General features: G+C 43.6%; 1 protein-coding gene across 13 annotated transcripts in view; it reads left to right on the forward strand.

Annotated features, from left to right (window-relative positions):
• PCDH15 (protocadherin related 15) overlaps nucleotides 1-25720 on the forward strand; it is a 599229-nt gene that overhangs the window by 31374 nt on the left and 542135 nt on the right. For 11 of the 13 annotated variants that reach the window (XM_062580810.1, XM_062580818.1, XM_062580802.1 and 8 more), the window contains exon 2: nucleotides 13992-14144. The exons of the other annotated variants lie outside the window; for them this stretch is intronic. The gene's annotated coding sequence lies outside the window, so the exon portion shown is untranslated. The remainder of the gene's footprint in view (nucleotides 1-13991; nucleotides 14145-25720) is intronic. 13 annotated transcript variants of the gene reach the window in all.

Here is a 25720-nt window from a genome sequence, read left to right on the forward strand (position 1 = left end):
CCAGCTTGCATCTTGATTCAGGATGACAGCGTGGATCTTCCTCCTGACCCAAGGCTTCTCAGATACTTTATTTGCCCATTAACTCTGCTTACAGGTGATGCTATCCCTCTTTCCTCCCCTGTAATTTTGGGGAGCAGATGGTAAGTCAGAGGATTAGCTGTTCTCTGCTAACTTGTTCTAACCAGCTAGTGCTTTGAGAGCTTGCCTGGGTGCGTTTAGCACATCCCACCAAGATATTCCTTCTTATCTGAATGAAGTAAAAGGCCTTTCTAGCTCAGAAAGCTGTCTACTGTTGGTAAAGCTCATTTTTTATGATGTCTATGCCAAATAGCCTAAATTCAAATTCATTTTAAACTATTTAACAAAAAATTGCTCTTTTCTTTCCTCCCCACCACTGCCCTTGAGTGTAGACAGGATTTGAGAAACTTGGTTCTGCCATGGTCCACTGGATGCTAACGCTGGGCAGGTGAGGCAGGATTCTCTTGCAGAGTGCTTTGCGATCTACCGGTGTAAGAGGCTGTGCGAGAGCTTAATGAAATGAGTACTGCTCCCAGAGTATCCCCAGGAGTATACATGCAAGGTACGTTCAAGAGTAGGTGATTGGGACTGACATTTGTCATCAGTCTGAACGGAAACTTTCAATAGTATTTGGCACAGGGAATACAAGGGGGAAATTCTTGCTCCTTGTTGGTGTTAGTTGGTCTCCTGAAACGGTCAATTACTTCATTATAGCAGGGAGAACATAAACATTTTTTGGAATGGATTTTTATTTTGATGCTGAAGAGAGTACGATTTGGGCCATGCTACTTGATGTCTTAGGCCACTGTAAGCACAAATGGGGTTTTAAACTGTTTATGTCCCCCAGGTGGAGTGGCTTACTGGTGGTTACTTAAGCCTGCTGTGAGGGCAGAGTCGAAATTTAGGGCTTCTGGTTCTCAAAGTCCTTTCAGGTTGGTGTCTGAGTTAAGCCACTGATAGATTTATTTAGGTGCCCTCCTGTGTGGAGAATTGTTTAAGCAAATCCAAAGCCATTAATTATTTGTCCTTGTGGTTATCATCTCCACCGTAGTAAACAGATGAAAGGTAAAGATGAGTCTGGTGGGGGGGGGGGAAATGTCAAGGAGGAATTTATGGCACTGCCACATCAAACGCGGCCGTGGTGCAATATTGGTATTGGCTGGAAGAAAGATGTCCCCTCCTGACATTGCAGAGCTCGTGAGAGTTATTCCTAGTCTTGTACTGAAGCTTCCCTTTTTGTCTCTTTGTTACTAGGCGAGATTCCTGAATCTTTCCCAGGCTTACTAGCAAGTGTTTTCTCCTAAAGCCTATGTAATCCAGCGGCTGGAAAGGCCACGTGCGCTGCGTGTGTTTTAAGCGTGGTGGGAGGTGACATGAGACCTCCCAAATGAGGGAAACATGTCTGCAGTCTTACGAGGAATGACTTTCAGGGTGTAATTAAAACATGATGCACTGCCTTCACTGTCAGTGAAGCCTGGGGGAAATTTAATAGCAGAGAATTGTACACGCCTGTAACGCCGATGCAGAGTTCCCTGCAGATACGAGTTGACCTAATGCATGTCTCTTACCAGTTCCGTTTATTATTATTTTTTAATTAAAATATTTATTGGTTTGGGGTCTCTAAAAATTCCAGCAAAATCTGTAGTGCAATTTGGAAAGTATTTGACAGTATAGTTGCAGTCTGCAAACGTTATGAATTACCTTTGAACTTACTTTTTATTGCTGACTATATTACTTGTTATTGTTATTATTACTGTTACAAAAAATAAGATATCAGTGATGCTTCTGCCTTGCCGATCCTGAGGGGCTGTTTGCTCTGCATTAATGGTTTGAATTTTCTAAGACAAACCAAGATGCTTGTGTACAAAAAGTTGGGAATATTTAAAGGACTTTAGACTAGAAATCAACTTTCTGTTCATTTAGCTGCAACCATTGATCTTCTCAAAGCCGAGGATGTGAAAGATGTTGATGGCTAGAGGGAAGAAATTGACTTTCTATGAGAATGAGCAGTCTGTTGCTTATTTTACCACAGAACTGAGCCACCATAAATTCTAACTAATGTTTTCAGTGTTCCTACTGCAGTACTTGTCAGAAGGCTCTTTATGTTGGAAATCCAAAAATATATGACAAATACGAGACAAGCCTTTTCTCAGAACGGGAGCGAGCATCTGTACCTGCATGGGTAACAGAGCACCAAGATGTGAGGAACTTGCCTTTTACATTCCACTTTTGTGGTAAGATAGTGTGTTTTTTTTTTTTTTAAAAAAAATATATATATTTTTTAAAAAAACCTTTTTCTAATGTCTGCCTAATCAACAAGCACCGGTCCTTTGTGGGACATCTCGTGCCTACGGACTGGGGCTGCTTCGTTCAGGGCCTGCGTTGTAAATAACCAGCACTCCTACGTGTTTTGACTGGTAACGTATCAATTCTCTCAGAGCTGGAGCCGCTTGCGGACACTAAGCCGAGGGGAATCTTTCATAGCCCCTGCCTGTCCTGCGGATGGCGGCTTGGGCCTCTTGCTTTGTGGCGCTGGTCTTCCTTGCCTGGCAGAGACACTGGTGCCCGTCGTTCTTTGGAAAACCTTCCTGTAAATACCCGCGAAGAGCCTCCTGCCCGCTAAATTCCTCTTTTGGAGAGTTCTCCTTTGCTGCTAGCCGCAGGAAGGCTTGACGGCTGCTCGGCCGCCGGTGAGTTCTTTACTGTCAAAACTGGTGTTTCTTCACTCAAACGTTTCTCCCACTTCTCCGAGCACGTTTTTTTTTCTTTGACGTTTTTAAACTCGTTGCTGCGTGTCTATTTCCAGGGTCCGTTTCTCTGTGTGTGTTTAATTTCAGTAGGAGAAAAGAAATCTCGAATTGGATTAGAGCGGTGTTTTGATGCAGGTGCAATCTGAAACGTTTAAAACAAGTTCCGTCTCAGGCATTCCCAGAACCAATTTCTCTTACCCGTGGTCGTTTGAAACCAAGCTGGGAAAAAACCTGAGCCTGAAATTTTTGGCACTCGTGATAAAACGTTCGTCTCCGCCGTTTCAGGGTGCTGTGTACTTTGCCTCCCATTGAAAAACCATTTTTCTTCTGTTGAGCTTCGTGTAGGCGACCTGTTTGTCAGGTATTATCTGATGTGAGCTCTCAAGAAGAGAAGTGGAAGCGGATTCTAAGACCTAGGGTTAAATATCATTAAATAAATACAAAAAATAAGCCCATTTTCGAGTGGAGGTTTGGAACTGCATGTCCTAAACCCAGCATTGACTGCCGAAGCTAAAAGCTTTAATTTTGTTTAAAAAACAAAATTGTCTGAAAAATACTTGGAAATAACACCATTAGGAGTTTGTCAAGTGAACAATCAAATTACTGCGTTCCTCAGCTGATGGTAGGATTTTTGCCTGTGGTCATAGTCCCAGGAACTAGCTCAAGAGGTGCTTTATGCTCCTCTGCCAAATGAATTGCTTATTTTTAAGAAGTTATTTTTGTAAAATCTTTTGTATATTGACGAACTGACAAATGTGAGCAGAATGTAGAAAACCTGTCTCCTTTTTTGTCCTTTCTAAAGAATCTTAAAAATCCTGTAAAGAAATCAAGTTTCTTCTTTCACATTGCAGACATGGCAACTGCTTTTTCCATGACTGGTAGTGCGACCTCTGTGCTGTGCTGCTTGAATTGTCTGCTGTGTTGCCAAAATAAACTGTTCTCTCTTTCTGAAGCCAAAAATGGATAATGAAGCACAAAACTTGTTGTTTTGAACTACTGTTATGGGAAGGAAATGAAGGAAAAAAAAAAAAAAGTAGCGCTTTACATTCTGTGAGTTCATCTCAGTACTATTTTCTTCCATGTAATTGCTATGGCCAGCTATATGAATACAACCATAGTGTGTTTATAGTCACTCCTTAAAAATGTCATTCCCCTTTTTTCTTCGTCTCTCTTTTTTTTCTTTTTAAAAAAGAAAACATTTGGCCTCTTAAAAGCTTGAGTATTTGATAATCATTTTCTTCCACTTACTCGTGGGATGAATTAAACAAATTGCAGTAGTTGAAGAGAGATTAAAATGGCCTTCAATCAGGACAAACGAACGAGTAGCGTATGGTAAAGCAGCAGTGCCAGCTCTAGCTTTTTTTGTAATTTCTGATGTCCTCCCATTTCCTTACTTCTGTTACTTACTTTTTCATAGCAATGACATGGGTTTCTTCTGTTAACGTGTTTTTGGGGGGTAACGATACCGTCATTGATAGGGTCCCTGAGCTCAGAACGGGCAATGTCCTCTGAGCCTCAACAAATAGTATGTGTGCGCTGAACTAGCGCACAAAAACATTTTTTTTCCCTGAATTTACTTTTGGTTATTTTTAGGAACACTGAAGTTTGGATTTTTTGTTCTTCTTGCCTCACTTGACAGTTGTTCTATATGATAATTGAGAAATCAAAAAATTTTGACTAGAACTCGAGAAATACCTGTGCACGGTTTCCAGAGTTGGTACGTTTGCATCTAGGTCAGGTTCCTTCAGGCTGCTCTCCGTCTGATGGAGCCTTATTATCCCAGGGAGAGCCCGGGTTGTTCTCGGGGAAATGACAGAATTAGAGCTTGCGTTTTATTGCTTCTCTTCTTGCATTTAGTGTGCAGGAGTTTGTTCAGGCCTTTTAATTTGTCAAAGCAAAGTCCAAGCAGAGGAAAATACTGGTTCAGAATATACTGCTACTGTAAGTTCATGTACTTGTTTTTTGCTACTTTCCTTAAGGTTTAAGGATGGTACTTTTTAGCCACGTTACTTATGTTCAGGCATTCAGAGACAGGTTGCTCTGTTGCTTAGCCCGAGATGCTGAATGTCCACATCTTCTGTTAGTGGCATTAAAGAAATACTTCATTTCTCCCTCTCTCCCTCCTTCCTTCCCTCCCTCCCGTCCGAACGGAGCGGCGGATGCAAGGGAAGGCGGATGCAACGTTCTTCTGATGCAAGGGATTACTGTTCCGGTTTCGCTTAGAATAACATCTTCCTTTGCTAGGCCAGGGCTTGATCCCTTTGCCGGGCGAGCGTCGAAGCCTGGTGGAGAGCCGACGGGGAAGCAGCTGGCCCCCGCGGAGCTGCCCAACCGGGGGAGCTGCGAGTTAGCTGAACCGCTTTGAACCGTGCTTCCGTCTCTCAAAAAGCGACTAGAGACGAGAACAAGCAACGTGCGAGGTCACGCGCTATTTTTGCCACCTATCTTACAGAAAGGAGAAGCAGCAGCAGCTGCAGTAGCAGCCTTTCTCTGGGAGGAACGCGCAGCGGTCTTGCTGGGAAGTCATCCAGGGTCATACAGGCTCTGCTTACTGGGCTGTGTGCTACTAACGCAGTTTTCTAGGAACACTAAATTTGTGCTCTCCTAAGAACGCATGGGAATCCCTGTAAAAAGTGATGAAGAATAATTAAGTGATGAATATTGAGGCTCCGCACGTACCACGTTCTGCGCGTCTGTGGTTCTTGAAGGAAACGTGGAATCTGTCTGGCGCTCGAGCAAAGTTGGAAGAACAAAAATAACAGAATTGAGCAAAATATTGTCTTGACGTTCCCAAGCACCTTTTCAGTCCCTGGCGCGCTTCTGCTGAGCATCATTACATCCCTTAGGAAGGCTATTAAACACCACCCTGTTCACTCACTCCTTGAGAGCTCGAACAGTGATAAATAAGAACTACTGTAACGGACCCGGCAGAGCTTGCGGAGCACCAGCGTAGGGGATGGCGCATGTGCTTTAGCGTATGGGTTGTGGTTCTGCGCCATCTCCGGCTGACGGTTTCAAACGGCTCTTAGTGGGGGTGACCTACAGACGGGCAGGCAGTGGCTCTCCTAGTGAAGGTGACAAGTTGAAGGGCAAAATAAAGACAGTGGCGAAGCAACACTTGCTCTTGGCTTGTCTCTGCAAGGACAGCAATAGCTTTGGCATCAGGATTCCTTTTGGATGCAGCTATGTCTTGCTGCACCGGCGTTTGCTTTTCCAGATTTCACACTGAATATGCCTGTGCACTCAGTAGCAGAGGAAAGAAGCTGCTCTCTGCACGCCAGTACCAGCTCTTTACCGTCTCACTATGCCTAAACACAAAGGATAATAAAAGCGATCCCTTTGCTCATCTGAAGAGAGCACCATCGTTGTCAAATTTCTTCTGATTGGATCTGCTCGTGTCACTTGCCAGAGTAACAGATATAGCAACATTTATAAAGTTGCTATACATCAGTAATTGCTTTATAACAATTTATCAGTGTTTAGAATTTTTTTCCCCCTCATTTCCATCTGCTGTCTTGTCAGCCTTGTGACTAGAGTCCTCAGATCTCGGGAAAGGGCCTTCCATACTCGTCAAAATGAATCAGAGCACAATTCTTGAATACCTAAAGTGCAGCAGCAGTTGCTGTATAGGCAAGAAGATAATAGAGCGGCAACGGAAAGCAGCTTCTTCCAGTGCTCACAGTGCCCCTGACTTCACTGCCGATAACACGTACGTGAACATACGTGTGCGGGTGTGTATTGTTTATACAGTAGCAACTTGGTTTTCTAGCTTCAGAAAGCTCATGCTGAATTATGTATATTTTTTCCTTTATTATCGTTTGATTTCTTCAACTTTTGATTTTGGTTTACTAAGGCCCGTCAGCTCGTTTCCAAAGCTGAGCAGCAGTCTCAGTGGAGCCGTGTGGACAGGTGCATTAAATCCCCACTTCATCGAATTCCATCATGCGTAATCGTAGGTATGAGAACGTTTGCATTAGTGTCATCCACTAATGTCATATCTGTGCTGTCCCGTATCTTCTATTTTCTTAATTTTTCCTGCTACAGCATCTAGCTGGTTCGATCCTTGATAGTTATGTGATTGAAGACGTACCAGGGCATGTGAAAAACTTCTAATGCTGTGCTAGAGACCTTTGCTTCCTTTCCATTTTGTGGAGTTAAGAATTTGATTATTAAATACTTACTTGTGTGTGTAATAGTCCAATGCACTTCTTCGGTTGTGCTCCCTTAGCTCAGAGGAGGCATGAGTTGAAACATTTGGTTGACCATGTATCAGTTGTTATAAAAGATTAAAGTCAGAGCAATACCTAATAAAAATGACAGTGAGGAAGTCATCAAATCTAGGCCTGACACCACGGATACTGTGGTATAAATAAGCAATTTCAGTGTCTAGTCTTTTACTTCAAGAATTGATACATCACTGGGATTCTAGTTCTTCTTTTGCCCAGTCAGCGTTGCCGTGCATCAATAAATAACGCTGCTCCGCTGGCCCCAGTGTTGGTGCCTTGCACCGGTTTAATGGAGCGCAGAAGGAACAGCAATAACCGCTTTGGCAATGGATGTGCCCGCTGAACTCGGAGAGTGACGGTCCCTGCTACAAAGTGTGACTGTGATCCTTGTTGCACCTGCAGTTTCTCAGTTTCATTTTTGCTTTCCTTTGGGCATCATTTGAGTACTTAAATTATTTTCAGGATGCTACTGGAACATTCCTATAGCGGACAACTCATTTGTCAGGTCGCTTTTGGTGAGAGCCTGTGCTAGATCGCTGCTCAGCCGTTTTTTCAGCAAAATATATCACGTTTGCTTGAGCCCAGCAGAAGTAGCAATTCAGGATGCTCCTTTTACTTCTTACTGTTTTTCTAGAGTCTTTTTAAAATCTGTAAACCCCATCATTGATAATTTCATATTTTCTTTCCTGCTTTGGTGGAGATGGAGGAAGAATTAGGCAGGGCAAAGTGGGAAGTGGATTCTTTGTCCTCCTTTGTAGCTGCATTTTGTGCACTGTCACGGTTTTTAATCCATTTTGTACATGTCATGCTGATTTTTTGTTTTGCATTGTGGGTTTTTTTCTAATCAAGATGGCTTGAGGTGCTAGGTAATAAACCCAGTCTGAGCTTCCCAGTGAAAAACTGCATAATGATTTATTTTGACAAGATCTATTTACCATGAAATCATGACCAGTGATGCTAATTTTACTGTCATTTCCAATAGAGCGTTGGAAGAGCCCCTGTTAGCTATTCTAATGCTTTTTACCGGGAAGGATCTGACAGGCCTAAAATTGTGTGTCTTTCATTTTTGGCACATTCATTTTTTTCCCATCTTCTCCCTGTCCTCCCTTATCTCCTGGGACCATTCATGCTCACAGTTGTCATATGGAACAACGCTGGACTAAGTGAATAAAGCGTACAGTTCCTAGGAGCTGAAAACTACTTAGGCACAGATATATTTAGACTCATTATTTTATAGAAATCTACTTTTTGAAGTGGTTTGGGATGTTTTGAACTCAGATTAGTTTCTGAAGAGCGTTGCAGCTGATCTTTACTGGGCAGTGCAGCCCTCCTGTACGTGAGCCTTTTCTGCAACAATCTAAAAACAGGTTTGAGTAGTGTGGCTTCGGTGTTTGTTTTTTTCTTAATATTTTTTCTTTTTTTGTAGATTGTCTGGACATTCTTTGTTCAGAAGATTTGATAGGTGATGGAAAAAATAGTGTAATTGCCTAATTGATGGCATTATATGGCACATACAGCCCTGCAAATTGAGTGATCTAGTTGAGTAGCGCAGATTCCTGTAAATGTTAATTGAGGTTCTTTGCCCCAATTTTGGACTTGGTTGTACCACGACGCTTACAGATGTATTGACTTTTTTTAGGCCCAGAAGGACCACTGCCTAACCTGTGAGTGATGTGGTTGAGCCTCAGCGTGTGGCCTGTGTCAGGAGAGGTAGCAAAAGGTTTGCAGCTCTGTGACAGGCTTTTGTTGGTATTGTATATGTGACCACGTTCAGGTGAAACAAAAATTCCACTTTTTTTTGTTTGTTTCTTTTTCCTTTAATCTACATAATCTACCCTCGGTGCATGGCATACCTTCTGTACAGTGCAGAAGAGAGATCCTTATGGTGCTGTCTTCTGCTTTTGCAGTGCTTGTGAGTTTGTGCTGGATTGTGATATAAATGAAGCTTCTCAGAGTTGAGGTTATAGTCCTTGGGGCTACGTGGGAGCAGAGCAGCATGCTGTGCCACTAAGAAGTAGAGGACTTCTTGCTAGACTGGGAGAGGGTATAATAAAAGCAGAGAAATGTGATCCCTCTCAGAGCGTGCTCTCCAGATGCTGCTAAATGATAAGGGAGTCGGTGATTACAGGGATGGGAAAAAGGTGAACAGAGATGTCATCTCCAAGCAGCTCTTGTACCTGCACTGCATGGACCTTCGTTCCATGTGAAAATGGAGTTCCTTGATCTCCAAAGCTTCCTAAACACAAACAAACTCTACAGAAGAATAACCATGACAGTAAACCTTTCTTGTCATCAGGCCTGTAGAAGGTTTTCTGGAAAGCCCTTGGAGGCTAATAACCATGAGAAAAAGCGTTGCAGCTCTTCAGACTAGTGAAAATCTGCATCTGTTTTTCTCCCTTGTGTAGGCAAAGTATTTTTTGTCTTTAAGACAGTTGATTTCAGCATCTTCGTCAGGGAGGAGGTCAGATCAAAATACCCTTGTAAAGACTTCGTGAAGGGCAAAACAGCGTAGGAAATATGTAGCAGGTAAGTATGATGTAACTGGAATGTATCTGAGTTACCTGATACTATGATATTGATGATTTCTTCCTTTTTAAAGCTTTAAGAAGAGAAATAATAGCAAAGGACAAAATTCTTGAGCTGCTCAATAGTTACAAAAAGTACTATTTTTTTAAATGCAGCTGTGAAGATAACACTGGTGATATGAAGCACTGATTGCTGTAGAGCTGTGCAAAGCATTCGTATGGATAAAAAAAACTTTTTCCCGAGTGGAAAAACAGGAAGATGCAGGATGCCTGAAGAATAAAAGCAGAACCTCTAGCACTTTCACAGGGACCTGTAGTGATGGAGAAGACATGTTTTTGAACATCAGCCATAATCTTGTTGCTAGCTTACACTCATGCTCTACCAGTTTTTCTCCTGATACATTAAGAGGTTGTAAATATTCCTGTTGTAGGAAGCATGAACAGGTCTCTCCTGCGCAAAGCCCGCTTGAGTGCGGGTGAAGCAAACTGGGGGTGAGGACCCTGCAATCCCTGGTTCAGGAAACCCATTTGCAGCCCAAGGACAGTCAGTTTTTCCTGGTATACTATGAATAACTATGGGCCAGTGCTAACAGGTAGCCCTTGCCAGAGGTTCCTCATGCTTGACTTAAAGCAAAACTGTGAGCACTTAATGCGCTTTCCTGGTGGAGTAACGTAGCCCCATCGTCCAGCCCCCAGTCCTCCCTGCAAGTGCTGGGCACGGAGGCATTGGCATGAAACGAGTGTTACCACTAGATGGATCTGTTTCTTTAATAAGCCATTGACTACCACTTTTTAAAGACAGAGATCCTTCAGGCTTCCCTAGGCACCATAAGGTACAAATTACCTTAGATGACTAGTTATCTGCAGGGAGTATAAAATCTTAATAACTAAGAAGTTTTCTTTCTTTCTCCCCCCCCCCCCCCCCCATTTTTGTGTTATCCAGCTGTCTATACTATTCTGGTTCTTTCCATATGTAGAACTAAAAACAGCTGTAGGACTCTGGAAAGGGGAAAAGAGGGCTTTATTTTCCAGAGGTCAGCACTAATAACATCTTACTTAAAATTTTCAAGCATACATATAAGATCTTATCAGAAACTTTCCTAGCATACAAGTATTTTGACCTGTGAAAAAATGAAAGATTCAGCTACAGTAAATTCATTGTCGGTACTGTCACCGGTTGTTTTTCCAAAAAAAGAGGAAAACCAAAAAAACTTCCCCTTTGCCGTAGTGAATATTGAAGGCTGATCAGCATCTACTCTAAGTTCTACTCAGAAACATCAAAAAGAACTGATGGAGGATCACAGATCTGTTGCTGAAGTATACATAATAAGGCAAGCCCTAAATATCAGATAAAAGTGATATTTTTAGAAACAGGTACTTTTGTTCAAACATGTGACAGTTGCAATTTCTTCAGAATTTTCATACCTAAGGTAAAATGTCAAATTCATATCTAAATTGGAAAAGTCTAGTACAGCCACCAGTACCAAAACATGTTTGGTGCTTTGATCTACGTGTTTGTGCCAGGAGATGCAAAGCAAGAGAGTCTCCCAGTGCAAACCTGTCTAGTTATGACAGAGGGAAGGGAAAAAGAGATGTTATTTATACAGTAAGAAGTTGAGGATTGGGGAGAGAAAAGAGATTTGCCAGCGTTCCCAGCAGAAGGCTGAAGCCATATTTAAATACAGACCTTAAAATCAACCTTCAGACTTTCAGCAAAGAAAATTTGCTCTCTCTATTCACATATGAACAACAAAGTATCAAATGGTTGCTGTAATTGCTTAAAAATGAATTATGGATAAAAGACTAACTCAGGGCATGCTATAGCACTAGAATAAGATGCTCTGAGCAGTCACGGCATCTCTGCCCTTGGAGGTGTTCAAAACTCTTCCAGACAAAACCACAGACATCTGGAATTGGGTGGAATGAAGACATCCTTCCCAACCAATGCTTCTGTGACCCCATGAAACCAAAAAATTAGTGTTAGGAAATTGATAGAATGTTATTCCACAAGAGGAAAACCTAATTTCTAAAAACTTTATTGATAGATAATATGGCGAAAGGAAACTACTAGGTCTTCCAGTCTTGACTGCAAGGATCCACCTAAAAGAGGATCCACCATTCTCCCTGGCAGCGCGTTGGGTGCTTCAGTTTTGATTCCAGCTGGGGGTACTACGTGCCTGCCAGTTTCAAATTTTGTGTGTTTGATGTCACTGGTATGGCACCACTGTCATGAGCAAAATTAGCCGGTTTAATCACTGGCAGCTGGGCCTTTTAACAACTGGTCCCTGTTCTTGTCCTCAGGCCTGAGAAAAGCCTCGGTCCAGCTTCTTGTTGTTGCTGGTCTTCAGTTACCGCAAGTCTAGACAAGGTCTGGTTTCTTATATATAAGAATGTGTGTATCTATAGAGAGAGATGCGTAGATGCATCTGTAACAAATACGAGGTATGACTTCAACCATGTGGATTTGGTATCTTTGCTTTCTGGTATCCTCTGTTTAGTGCAACTTCTTTGCCAGACATCATGAAAGAAGCATCTTGCGAGCGTGTCTCTGTTCTTACTTAAAAACTGCAAGTGTTGGACTGCCCTGTCCTCCACAAGTAGGATGCGGGAAGAAGCAGACACGGGAAAGGTGACTCGCTGTTTTTCTTGCAAAAAAAGCCCTCTGGGCTTAGAAGCCGTGTGGAAGAAGCCATAAAGCGAAGCAAGATTTTGTCTATGTTTGGGTTGCACCTTTTGGTGACCCAGCTGGGGAGATCAGTCAGCACGTGTGTTTTTAGAAGTCACCGACAGGCAGAAGCGGAATGACTGGGAGCCGTGGATTTGAAAATGGAAATCTCCACGCACGTCTCAACATCGGATGCCAGATCAGCAGCGCGAGGCAGGAGGGAGGGATTTTCCCCCTCGGAATTAGCAACATTCAGAAGAGAGACATCTTGCAGGTGTGGAGGAAGCAGAGCAATGGCTGATGGAGCAGGTTTGCGGCAGCCGCAGAGCTGCGACCCGTCGCCGCAGGATTGCGGTGCTTGCTAGGTGCCGGATGGGCTCTTTCCGGAGCATTTGCTTGGCCTCTCTTTCCCACGTGCGATGGCAGCTGATGAGCTGCCCATTTCTTCCAGGAGCTCGCATGGATGCGGGCGCATTTTAAGTGCATTCCTCACCGCAGTAACAAATAAGCAGAGCTTCCGTTGTCTCTGATGGTAACATCTGCTTTGCCTTAGCGCTTCTCAGGTAGCATAGGCAGGAGCTGCAGGCCTGGGCTTTTAGGAAGATGGGGGCGACACGGAGATGTTGGTGGTACCTACGTCAATGCCGCCGCACGGGGAGCGTAAGAGGAGCAGGCTTTAACGGAGCGCGTAATGTGAACGGACCTTGAATCATCAATACCTTGATGAGGTTAATGCTGGTTAGCAGAGAGGTTGTGCGTGCGTGTTCAGCGTGACACTTCTGCACCAGAATTAAGTGCTGCTGCAAGTCACAGACCCTTGATGTGCATTTAGTGCTCTCAAAGTTTTACTGTGAAGCTGTTCGGACAGATGGAGAGGATGAGTTTTCGTTGCTGGTTTCTTCCCTTTTTTTCAGACAAGTGGAAGTGTTTGGGGGTCAAGTTAGGGCTTTTCATCACACGGGTTCTGTGGTCCGATTACATGAACTTAATGACGTATGATCATGCAAATGTCTAAGGAAGGTGTGTTTTTTATAGTAGTCTACAGGTGCTTTTTCGGTATTGCATGGCGTCAGCAGCCAGGGCAAACCACCAACGCTGCTCTGGGGTACCCAGGCTGTGAACATCTCTCTGTACTCTATCAGGTTAGCGACGTTCTTGCTTGTAAATATTAATAGAGACTTCACAAGGCTTCTGATTTACATCTTCTTAATGGCACTTAATTGGCAATTTTGTGTTTGAAGGAGGGAGTTCGGTCAGGATTTATTAGCTTGTATAATTGTTTCTATCGGGGAAGTTTTTTGTTAAAATTGTGCATACGCCGTTCGTGATTACTGATACCTGAAATTGCTTTAGTTCATTAACAGTAATGAATAAAATCATAAAATATAGCAGCATAATGATACCTAATTGCCATGAGCTAGATTGCAATCTCTTATTTACAGGTAGGTGTAAATGAGCAGTAGGAGTACAACTTTGATAATGCACAATCTTTGGGGTTTTGAGTGGGTCTTCTTGTTCAAAAAATAGAAACTTTTGGCAATGCATACTTAGGTGTGTTGGAGCGGGGCGTTCCCTTGACCTCGCTGGTATGCTTTGGGATCTTAGTTTGCTGTACATCTCGGTGTTGGGTGGATGAGGCAATGCAGGGATTGCGGTTTGTTTGCCTGCTCTGGTATTTCCAAGTTGTTTTAGAGGTTGGGAGAGAGCTTGATTTTTCTCCGGTGGACCTGTTAAATTATTTAAACTAGATGAATGTCTTTACTTCTGCATTTAAGCTCTAAAGCTGTAATTTTAATTGTTGCTACAGCATAGAACTGCGCTGGAGTTTCAAGGTCGTGCCTGGCAGGCAGGGGTTGCCTGTACCGTTGAATGCCCGTTACGCGGCATGCCTGGAAGCGCCCCTGCTGCTGTGGAGCATCGCTTTGAGGAGGATACACGCAAGAACTGCCATTAAAAATGTGTAAGTATAGTGGTTTAGTAAAATGCAGGTTAATGTTCAGGCTGCAGGCTGGTTCAACAATTTCGGTCTCGCTTCCGACATGGATTTTACATAAAGTAAAAGCCAGAGGTTTCATCTGAACAACTGTGTGGCGGTTAGAGTTGCATGTACCTGCTAATTTTCACCTGGCAAGGAGTGAGTAAAAACAACAATTTTCCATCTGCAAAAACTGATTTTAGTTTCAAAAAAGTTCAGTGCTCTAGCTGAAAATACCGTTCTTTCTCTAGCCATGCTGTTTGTGTCCGTGCAGGCATTCAGCTACTATTAAAGACAAGATCTGTAATACGCTGTTTCTCATGCTGCCTGTCTCCTCCTGCGCCCGCTTGTTCACGAGCGATCAAGTGGGATCTGTCGGCACATCCCATTAGTCGCCCCGTCCGTGCTGTTAGTGGCCCCGCTGCCGTTTGGCCCAGCGAGAGGGATAATGTGTCAAGTGCTAATTACCTCTCTGCTGTTCCTAGGAGGTGCAAAAGATGAAGTGCTAATAAAACTAGATCTGACAGTGCTATTTAAAGGGCTTTCACAATTCCGCTGAATTCCGACTCTAAAAGTAGGTTAGTAATGGTGTGGTCAGGGCCATCGGAGGGGGTGTCATGACGGGCATTGCCTCAGCGTGTCAGCTCTTAATCATAGTATAGTCTTCTGAGGAAAAAAAGGAGAAAAGGGCAGTGATACGTTGTGCTTCTCTTGATGGCATTTAAAGTATGCGTGCTGCTTTTGGATAATACTTTATGTGGCTCTGGAAGACATAATGAATTTGCAAATTGCCTAATCATTATAATGCATGCACACTGCAATCCTGTTAGGCAAATCTGCAATCAAGCCATTGATTTGGTTTTTGCTAATGCTAGCTAATCATGCCGGGCTGGCATTTCAGCTGTGCCTGATCTGCTGTGGGAGCAGCTTTCTGTGGGTGGCAGTGGTGGAAGCGAGACAGTGGGAGAGCCACACTGTGCTTTCTTACTTTGCACGGCAGTGTTGCCATTAAAGCTGGTTTAAGTGGTCCCCGCCGACTGTTGCCGGAGACGTCAGTCTGCAAGCTAGCCATGGCAGGAGTTCGGCGCCGCTTTGTCAGGCAAGTGCCCAGGTGGTGTTCCTTGGAGATAGATCGCCAGAGCTCCTGTTCCACCAAGTATTTCTTCTAGAACAAAAATTGCACCCAAACCCAGTTATTATGCAGGATTTTTTTTCCCCCTAGTTTAGCTTATCATAGTTTTGACTCTGCAGTGATCTTAGTCTCCATCTCTGCATGGTAACTGTGCTCTATTCTCTTGTGTATTTTAGGAAAGCAGTTGAGCCCTGTGGTAAGTCCCAAAGGCCCTTAGTTTATAGTCACTATGTACTAAGGCCTGAGGAGGAAAAATCCTAAGTTGTATAATACTCTTTCACAATGTTTGACCAACATACTGTGTCTGATTAATGCTCAAGTGCCTCTGCTCGTCTCAACCACATCAGTATAGTCAAAAGAGGAGGACTCTTGATCAGATTAATAGGGCTGGAGCTGTTCTGGGATTGTACAGCTTTGTCCTGCAGTTGAAACCTTTGCTGACACTGCTAACAGCCGGGGCAGATGACCAAACATAATTTAGTTTTAAGAGTGACTTTTAGGATGACACTCCACTTGCCAAGTAAATCGGTAGATTGGCTCTCCTTTCTGGCAACCTTTAAAGGTTTGTGAGTATCTGCGGTCCACAAATTTCAATCTGTAAATACTAACAATGAGAAATAGTAGATGTTTTTAAAAATGGCAGAGCACTACTGTGGATAGTTTATGCCACGTTATAAAAACTTCTTTTTAACTGAGTGAGAATAGTTGACAGTTGACTTCTGTGCCTTGAAAAAACGACAGATAAAACATGTGCTGTCCCCATGAGTCAAAGAAATTACCCCCCTAATAATGGTAATTACGTGGTGCATCTGTGATGTTCTGCATGCGTAAGACTGTACAGATATTAGCTAATTAATCCTTACGACACTGCTGTGCAGTTTTACTATTATCCTCCTTTTGTAAATGAAGGAAAAAACAGAAAGGTTGCCTGGGCTCAGGACCCCAGGGCACACTTGGTCTTCAATTTTGGAAGTTCTTTCCACCAGACTGCAGAGCCTTGAAGGTACAACCAAATGGAGGTCCACTTAGGAGCACTGCTGCAGGGGCAGACAGTTAAAATCCTTTATTTTTTTGTAGAAGTAAGTTACCTCCTCAAATAATTGGTCTTATAATGACGGTGAAGAGGACAGCTCTTTTGTCACAAGAGCTGCTAAAACAGCTACTGATGAACACAGATGCAGATTTGAGCATGCACTGGCGCTGGTGGCGTGTAGTGTGGATGTGAATTGTGACAGGCTGCCAGCTGCTCCGAAAAGAAAAGCAGCTGTTGGTGCGTGCCAGCTGCAAAGCTCGTTTGATATATAATTCATTCATACGCTGAATGAACAATCAGGGTTGATAGAGCATCTTGTATGAAAAGCGGTTCAGCTACGGTTCTCGTGTTAAATCAGTTGGCCGTGTGAGTCATCGTTGACTGAACGCAAGGTGTTGTTGCGTGGTGTCCTAAGCACATGGATTTCTTTCAGCCTTTCAAGCCAAAGTTCATGCTCATGTAGTGAGCTACTGCTTGAAACACTATAAATGGTGCGTAGAAAGATACGGTTTCCTGAAGTCGTTCCCTGACACACTGGTGCTAGGTTAGAATGGGTCTGAGCTACAGTTGGTTTGTAGTTTCAGTTCATATAAATCAGTTGGTTTTGGAACTTGTCAGCAGTCCGTAAAACCCAGAAGATGAGCAAGTTCTCTGGTTGCCTTCACAGCTTTAACTGTGTTTTTGTAAGCAATTTTGCCAGTGTAACTCAGGTACATGCATGCCAAAAAAGCTAACGCACAGAAGGCTGGTTTCCTCTAATACTGTCTTTCTCCACTCTTCCAGTACAAATGTCTTACCGAGCCATCTGGCTGTTTGTGCCGTGCCACGGTGGAGTGGAGCAAGGGGCTTGGGAAAGTGTACGTGGTCAGGAAAAAGTCCCACTCCCGTTTGTAGGAACAGTCTCTTTGGTTCCTGGGTCTACGGTAAGCCGTCCTGAGAACCGCGACCTCTGCATTCAATGCATCCAGCTGGCTTGTTGCCACTTTTAAAGTTAGGGACCCTCTATGAATTTTCCTGGCTCTCTCTGATTATAACAAATAAAAACATCTCTGGCATCTCCTAGTTTCTAATTTTGCTCATTGGCAGCGAGCACAAAACATGCTGGTGCTGTGCGGTACTGTGCAACACCTCCTACAGTCTGAGGGTCCTCAGCTTGTTTCTGTCAGTGGATAGTGTATAAGGAAGAGCACAGAAGACGTCTGTCTTGGAGAGATTGTCAGTCTTTGGAAACTCAGGTGATACTTTGCTGCTGTACGGCATCGCAGACAAAGCTGTTGATCGTGGCACCGGCAGCACTTCAAGCTTTACATCTGACTGCGCTTTTAGGCGCCTTTCTTCTTTATCATTTTGTCAGGATGTCTCTAGTACTTTTGGTCCCATCATGCGTTTCTGATAAGGTTGAATCCAGGAGTAGAGCTCTTGAAGCTCATTTTGCTACTTTCAAGGAAAGCAGCAGCTGGCTGTAAACCATATAAACCATACTCAAGTGAGCTCCTCCAGGGAGAGAAGCACTGCGGTGCGGGCTCTGTAGTCACCTGCTTTATTTGGCTATGACGGACCAGCCGTGTTTTATGCCACCTCTTAGCTGGTGGTAATTAGTGGATGTCAGAGAGAGGAAGCCGAGAGCGCAGGTTACATCGAGGGCGTTGAGGAGGTGTGTGGGGGAGCTGAGAACGTTGCGTCGGATGAACACGCGGGGGTCCTAAGGGTGGCTGGGGCTGTCGTGTGGGAAGCGCAGGGGAAGGCTGGGGCAGGTCTCCGGAGCCTGCGCTCCTGATTTTTCATTGCTTGCAAAACATTAACTTCTTTTTCAGTTAATGAACGTGAAGGGAAATAGACTCTTGATTGAACGGCATGTCTGTTTTCATAGCTATTAGCTTTGTGCTGTAGCATGTAAAGCTACCTTCCCAAGCAGCAGCGCCGGAATAACATAACCTTTAAACCGGAGCAATAAATACTGTTTATCTTTACAATGGCGCTTTTCCTCATTTTCTGAATTATTTGTGATGAACGGTCACTTAAGCAGCCTGCTTGGCATCATGAACACCAGTGGATATAGACTGATAATAGTGTATGGGTGAATGCTTTAGCTACTCTTACATGTGCGCTAAGCTCTGTGGCTCCAGTCTGACAAACTGCTTTTGGATGCTAATGTGAACAGAGATGCATTTGAAGAATTAATGAATGGATTTGTATTGCTAGTATTTTTTTTCCTCTTACTTGAAGGGTTTTTATTGAATTTTCCTTTCACTTTTTTGCAGGTGTGAAGGTTGAGAGCTTATCTGTCAATGGATGTATGATCTGTAAAATTGTGGAAAACTTGCATAAATCTTCACTTTGAATTCATTCTTACACTCTTACATTTGCAATTTTCATCTTTAATTTTGCAAGCTGAGGCTTAAAGATTTAAAGGCAGAAAAATTGTTGTACTTTGGCAGTGGGCATCTCTCATGCCTGCTTGAAACAGAAGACTGACTTACGATCTAGTGTTCTTTGAAGTCTGGAGTTGAGACCCAGAGATTAGAGAACCCTAAACTTCTAAAGGAGCTTGCTGTATCCTTACTGCAAAGGCAGTGATGTCTTTTTGTTTTCCCCTGCCAGACCAGCTTGCTTTTTGCTACTACAGAGCAGCCAAGCTCTGGGAAAAGCCAGCCATCCCAAACTAGTAGGATTTAGGAAGTTAATAGAAAAGATTAGTTGGTGTTTGCTCTACTAAAGGAAAACCAAGTCCAGTTTGCTAGAAAGGTCCCATAAAAGTGAGTCTTCATAGCACTGGAGCACTTGTAGTTGTGCATCTCTGTGAGTGGAGAAAGCATGTGAAATTTTGTAGTGCATGTTAATGTTTGAGAAGGTGCAGCGACCACTGACCCTGCAGCGGCCAAAGTTTGGGTCTTCTGGGGGCCTACAAGCAGGCTGTGGTAGCTTCTGCGTGCTACCTGCTGGTCTAAAGCGACGGAGGCTGTTACCGAAATGCCTAATTTGGGGAAAATCTTGTCTTGGAGAGAAAGCTGAGGAGCTTGATATGCTGCTCTGACCTGCTATTTTCTTATCTCTCTGGTATTTTGTTATTTTAAGTAGTGGCTGTGATATAAAACCTTTCAGAAAGGATAGAGGATCCTGAAAAGAAAGCATCCTTTCAGTAAATTATGTTGCTTGTGACTACTTATATCCATTTACGTAAAAAGTGGACTTGTGTTTAAAATGGCTGTCTTTTTGCTGATAATTAGTGTGAAACAGAAGACAAAATGTGTTACTGCTGGGTTGAAAGCAGGAGTGAATGGGGTGGGGAGAACCCCGTGATTCTGAACACCTGCCACTTTCATCTAGAACGGGAAGAATTCCCTTTTTACCAGTAATAATGAAGTGGGGTGTGTTTTGAAGGTGTATTCAAGTGGAGCCGTTAGTTGGTGTTTCAGTTTGTGCCTGTTGCCTTTTGTCCTGGCACTGGGCACCATTGAGAAGAGTCTGGCCCCGTCCTCTTTACACCTTCCCACTACATATTTATTCTCATTAGTAATGCCCCGTGCATCACCTTCTCCAGGCTGAACAGTCCCAGGTTCTCCTCATATGAGAGATGCTCCTCATCTTCGTGACCCTTCGCCGGACTGGCTGCAGCAGGTCCATGTCTCTCTTGTCCTGGGGTGCTGAGACCTGGACCAGCAAATGAGGCCTCCTCAGGGCTGAACAGAGAGGGGAGAGTCACCTCCCTCGACGTGCTGGACACACTCATCCTCATGCAGCCCTGGATGCAGTTGGCCTCATTTGCGCAAGGGCATGCTGCTGACCCATGTTCGTGAAAATAGACGTGCCCTTTTTAAGGCCATGCTTCTTTCAGTATTTCCTTACAGGACAGAGGGGACCCTGCTTGTAAGGTGAGCACCCCTTTTCCTTGCCACGAAGCTTATCTCCCATTACAGGCGCCCTCTTCTACCAGGCAGCCGTGCTGGGATGTCATAGTTGTACAGTCTAGTGGCGCATGATGCGATAGGGTTCCCGGTAAGATGCGTGAGCAACTGTAAAGGAGGTTTTTGGTCATCTTGAGTTCCTAACGCCTGCTTACGGTTCATTGGCTTTTTCACTTAGCCTGCTGCATGGGAACGGGGCCTCCCTCACTGCCTCCAGAGAGCGAGATGCAGTTTTGTATCTCATGTGTTGCCTTCCCCAGGAATGTGATGAAATGGGCCCATTTGGAACAGGGTATGTGTTTGTTCCAGGACAAACTTCTATAATTGCATGTGGCTGTGTCACACATTTTTTCTAAAATCTCTGGTATCTGTGATGAGCTTGTGATGTGTGTCACTGGACATTCAAAATTAATTTCACCTTTAATATTAATTAGGCTAAAGAGCAATGTCATGTAAACAAAGCCAGATTATAATTAATGTATTTATGCATGGTTCTCATGTGTTAATCAAACATGAATGAGATGGTAGGCCTTATGTATTTGCTTGTAGAAGAAATGCAAACTTCAGAGTGATTGAGTGAACAACTTTTAAATCTTTCCAGATTAGAAATCTGTGCTATGGGTCAGAATTCTCAATTTGCTATGAATCTGGAGTTGCGATGGTACTTTGCTTTTGGCAGGTTTTCTTATGAGTTGTGTCTAATATCATTTTCTACAAGGCTGAAAATTGTCCGCTGAGAGGAGGCAAGGAGTACTGGTGCGTTTCACTGATCTGCTGCTAAAACTTTGGGAAGTTTTCTCTTGATCACCTTGATTTTCCCCTGTAGGATCTTACTGATAGCTACAGAGCTTAGGCCTCTTACTGAGTTTTTGGTGAGCTGCATTTAATGATTCTTAGCTAAATCAATTGCAGTAACATTTATTAGGATTGCATAGCTAATTTTCTCCAAAATTTGAGGTGTTGACAGAACCACATCATGTTGTGCATGCTGGGAAGCTGGAGGGAGGATTTCTGTGAGCGTTGCGGTGCCCTATGTACCAGCTGCACACAGAACAGTTTCAGTCAACGTGGTAAGACTTAATGATGGAAACGCTGGCTGATGGAAGCCAATATCCTCTTGGTGCATCACCTTCTGGGTGTACCTTTTCAAATGCTGACTTCAGGAGTAACTTGTCTACCAGAGAGCAAGGAGAGGGGAGGGGAAAAACAAATCTGGAGTTTTTATTGCCCTGAAGATCTAGGGAGCAGTAATACGGAAAGAGGATGAGGTGGAGAGCCTCTCCTTTGTGACCAAGTTGGGGAGGAATCATAGGAGCCACCATGAATCTTGACTGTGATAAAAGAGGGATGGGGAGCAGCGAGCAGACTGCACTTAGTCCATGGATATTAAGGAGAGTATACAGAGCCTCTGTGCTAAGTGGAAGCAGTAGTGTCCTGGAAGGTCTCTTAGCTAAGAAGAGACAAGAAGTTGGTTCTCAGGGAGCTCCTGAGCTGGCGGGGAGGAGGGAAGGGGAACGCATTTGGTACCCGCTGTGCAGGGAAGCTGCTGCTCGCTGGCCTCTCGGATCAGTATTTTTGCCAGCGGACTCCCAACCTTTGCAGGCGAAGAGCTGAAGAACCTTGCAATGCCAATCTAAAACGTTTGCTTTGAGGAGAACACTTGAGTGTTTCAGATAAGAAACTAAATTGTAGAGAACAATTTAGAGAATTTAGAGAACTAAATTGTTGAGAGAACTGCGTGTTACAAAAAGAATGTGGTTTTCTTAATTGTGATGATTCAATAACCTATTAAAAAGGAAGAGCTAAAAAATGTGGGAGAGCTGACACATAGCGTGATGCTTTGATGCGTTGCAAAGTCAGTTACTCAGACTAATTCTCTCCAAAACCTGAACAGTTACTTGAGCATTTAATATCCGCATTTGTTGTGGCGCCTTGCAAACCACAGTTTACTCTGTAAAGCTATTTAACGTTAAGAAAAACTTCTAGTGGTGTTATGGGATCTGTTTCAGCGGCTGATGTTCCTCGTCATCTCCCAGCCAGTGAAGAACTGAACTGGAATGGAAGCGGTGCTCCCCAGTTTAATACTGTGGTAAGAAGGAGGGTTGTGGCTGCCTCTGTTTGTGTTCAATGTAGTGGCTGGCAGCGTGCCTTTCCCAAGGGCAGTCATGGGCAAAGAGGTGTGAGCAAAACATGACTTGGCGCACGTGTCTAATCTCTTTGAGTCCAGGTGACTCTCGGATTTGTCAACAGAGTTGTTAAATAAATCCTAGATGTGCAGTACCATAAAAGAGCCCAGAAAAGCGTTCTTTTTTTTTATAAGGTCTGTGTTCCCCTCCCACCCCCCATCTCTTTAGCTGTCTATTTTTATCCTTCCAGGAAGATAACGCACTTACTTCCTGGTAAAAAACTGGATTTGCTGGACTACATCCGTTTCTGTTTAGTATGTCATGTACTTACCAGGAAGTATTGGAGAGCCTCTCCGTATTTCTTGCAGGCTCTTCTTATACGGTATGATTTCAAGTAATGTGAAGGAATGGGCTATTGGCAAAGCTGTGCTGCAGTGGGATTTTTCTGCCTCTTCTGTGGAATAATTTAGAAATTGCGCCTGGCCAAGCTAAGCTCCTGTTGCACAAAGTGTTTTTAGGATTTTCATGTCTCAATTCCAACTGGCTCTTTCTTGAAATGTATACAGGATTTTCAGGATTTTAGGATTGCCTGAAACACTGCTCTTTGGAGGGCCTTGAAAAGCAGGTAACGATGAAAACACAGTGCCTACATTTTTAATGCTGCATTAGGTTAGCACTACTACATTCTATTATTTTAAGACAGATGTCTGAGAAACTTCTTACCAATAAAATGCAAGAAAAGAATTACTGCTTGTTAGAAATGTTTCTTTCCTGGCAGAAGCACCTAAGGTTTCTATAAAATACCCTGTGAAATCAAGATAATGAGGAGACTAAAGCATGTGTGAGGTTCCTGAAGTTGTTAAAATTAATATTTAGGTCATCAGTAAAACGTAGTTGTTCAGATTTTATATCCTGTGTTATGCAAAGTGGCTCAAGTAAGTTTTTTCCATTTTCTTTCTCAGGCTGTATATTCAATTTTTGTTTGATAAGGTTACATTTGTATTCCTTGCTTTGCATATGAAAGCATGAGGTTTATATTTCTTGAGAACTGGTTCCTTCTGCCCTGGAGATACGGCAGTGCAGCTCGCAGGGGTGTTTTTCATCTGCAAGGACTGCATTTGCGCCGCGAGGGACTCTTATCCTGCCGGCTTCCTCAGATATGACCTTTTGCAGTGACTTTATGCTAAAGCACTTTACAAACTACACGGACAAGATTTTTTCCAAAGCGAAAGCTGCTCCATGGAAGGAGCAATTATTTCACAGCCTGCATCGATTCTACGGAGAAATACGGAAGCAATGGGATAGCACCAAAGTTGGCACCCAGGTAGGGTACTGCTAATAGGGTTGTTCTCCCGAGTGCGCCTGCCGGAAGCAAATGCCCTAAAAACTGGGGCCGGAACTTTAAAGGATAGAGGAGTTCTGAATATGTTACGTTTTTTTTAATGTGTTGATAACTGCTTTATTCTTGACAATATGTCCTTGAGCCACGTGACTGTAGGTTTTTGCTATTGTTTTTTCATGCTCTTCCGGTTTATGGATCTTTCCGTGATCATCCGCTGGATGTTCCCTCAGCTTGTGTTAGTGCTGAAGTAGTTTTTAGCTTGACTTTCCTTTTATGGCTGCCCTGGGCAAGATTTAACCAGAGCCTGTTCACTCTCTTCGAGTGTTTTATAGCCTCATCTATCTGACTGCCAGCATCTCGTCTTTATGTGAGGAAGGCTCAGACTGGTACTCCAGGATATTTCTGTGCATCTGTTATCAGAGAAGGGTACGTGAGAGTCCCACCTTATCTTTCAGCGGCAGCTGAAAACGTTGAGCTGCATCCTGAAGATCATTGTTTTGTGCTCAGAGCATGTTCAGGATGTGCTGGTGTTGGGTGCATGTGCATTTGGACGTGCACGTGGTCTCCAGTGGATCTCCATGTGCAAATCTAGTCAGCATGCTTATTCCTTGCCTGATGCACGCGTCTACTTAACTTGTTTCTTCACAGATGTGAATAGCTGCCAGCAAGGCAGGACTCTTGGCCATAACACACGAGCTGTAGGCAGCCAGTGCTGTGGGATCCTTTCCAGCCAGCTTATTCCACCGTGTCCTCAACATGGAGGCAGCTCTTTGCTTTCAGCTGATCTCTCTGCCGCCTGTAAAACAAGGTGGTGAGGGGCGTAAGAGGAACTTCTAATTCAGTGCTCTGCCCTTGTGGAAGATGGAGGCGTCTTCTGTCTTGAGAAGCAGTGTAACGTCAACAATTGGGAACGTTGATAGCCCGACATGGCTGTGTCCAGGTCTTTGGTGGAAAACCCCACACTTGTCAACTCCTTGTGATAATAAGGAGGCAGAAATCTGGAAGGAGAAGACCTGCACTGCATGACATTGTGCAGTGAAAGCAATCCTACAAAGAAGACGACACAGGAAAGAGAAAGAAGAGAAGCGAGAAGAAACTTGCAGCTCAGTATAAGCAAACAGTCTAGACAAGGTGACAACACTGAAAAGGGAAAATGAAATACAGATAATTAAATAAATGTTGTGTTCGGCAAGTGACTGTTTTCCCACCATTGCATCTGTGAGGTGACTGATCTCTTCAGAGATGCAGGGCATGCAGATGTGTCTCCTTGCTGTTTGTTCTTTTATTGCCCACATCTATTTAGCTTCTCCGCTATTATCTGTTGCTATCTGTTTATTCTTCCATCTCTAGTACATCGCTGCTGAAATAAACACCTGCCATTGCCATGACTGATGACATTTTAACGTGGTGATAGCACTATAAACTAAAAGGTGTCTCTGGTGGATCCCTGAGATTTACTGTTGGGATCCCTGACTCCTCCTCCAGGAGCAACGCCAGGAGGATGCGCAGCTCGTGGGGCTCGCAGAGTACGTCAGAGCCTATAGAAAACTCCGTCTCGAGACGTACGTTCTGCCTCGGTGTCTTGAACGCAACTGAATTTCAAACTAACACTGTGTCAGTAGTTGTACTCTGAAAGTGAAGTCTGGTAAGGTCTTCCGTTGAGATTGCAATGTGCTGCTAGGTGCAGTGATGCTTGTCCTACCTTTTGATCTCGTTTCCTTAGATTAAAGGGATAATTAGCACCTTTAGCAAACTCTGGCCCCGAGTGTAAGAATAAGCTGTGAAATAGCTGCGACTTGTAGTTATTATGTTGTTGTTCTGTGTATGTTCCTTGTTTATCAATTATATCTTTCCTCTAGGGTAATCAACTTTAAATATCCACCAATAATCTGAACACCAAATGGCACTTATCCTAGAAGTACACCCAAGTAATCTATGCACATGCATTAGGAGTATGCTGAAGTGCTTACTTAGGTTTTAATGTAATGTTCTGTATAATTTTTGCATAGATTGGATATTGCAG

Source organism: Rhea pennata, chromosome 7 (genome assembly GCF_028389875.1).
Source record: "Rhea pennata isolate bPtePen1 chromosome 7, bPtePen1.pri, whole genome shotgun sequence".
NCBI lineage: Eukaryota > Metazoa > Chordata > Aves > Rheiformes > Rheidae > Rhea > Rhea pennata.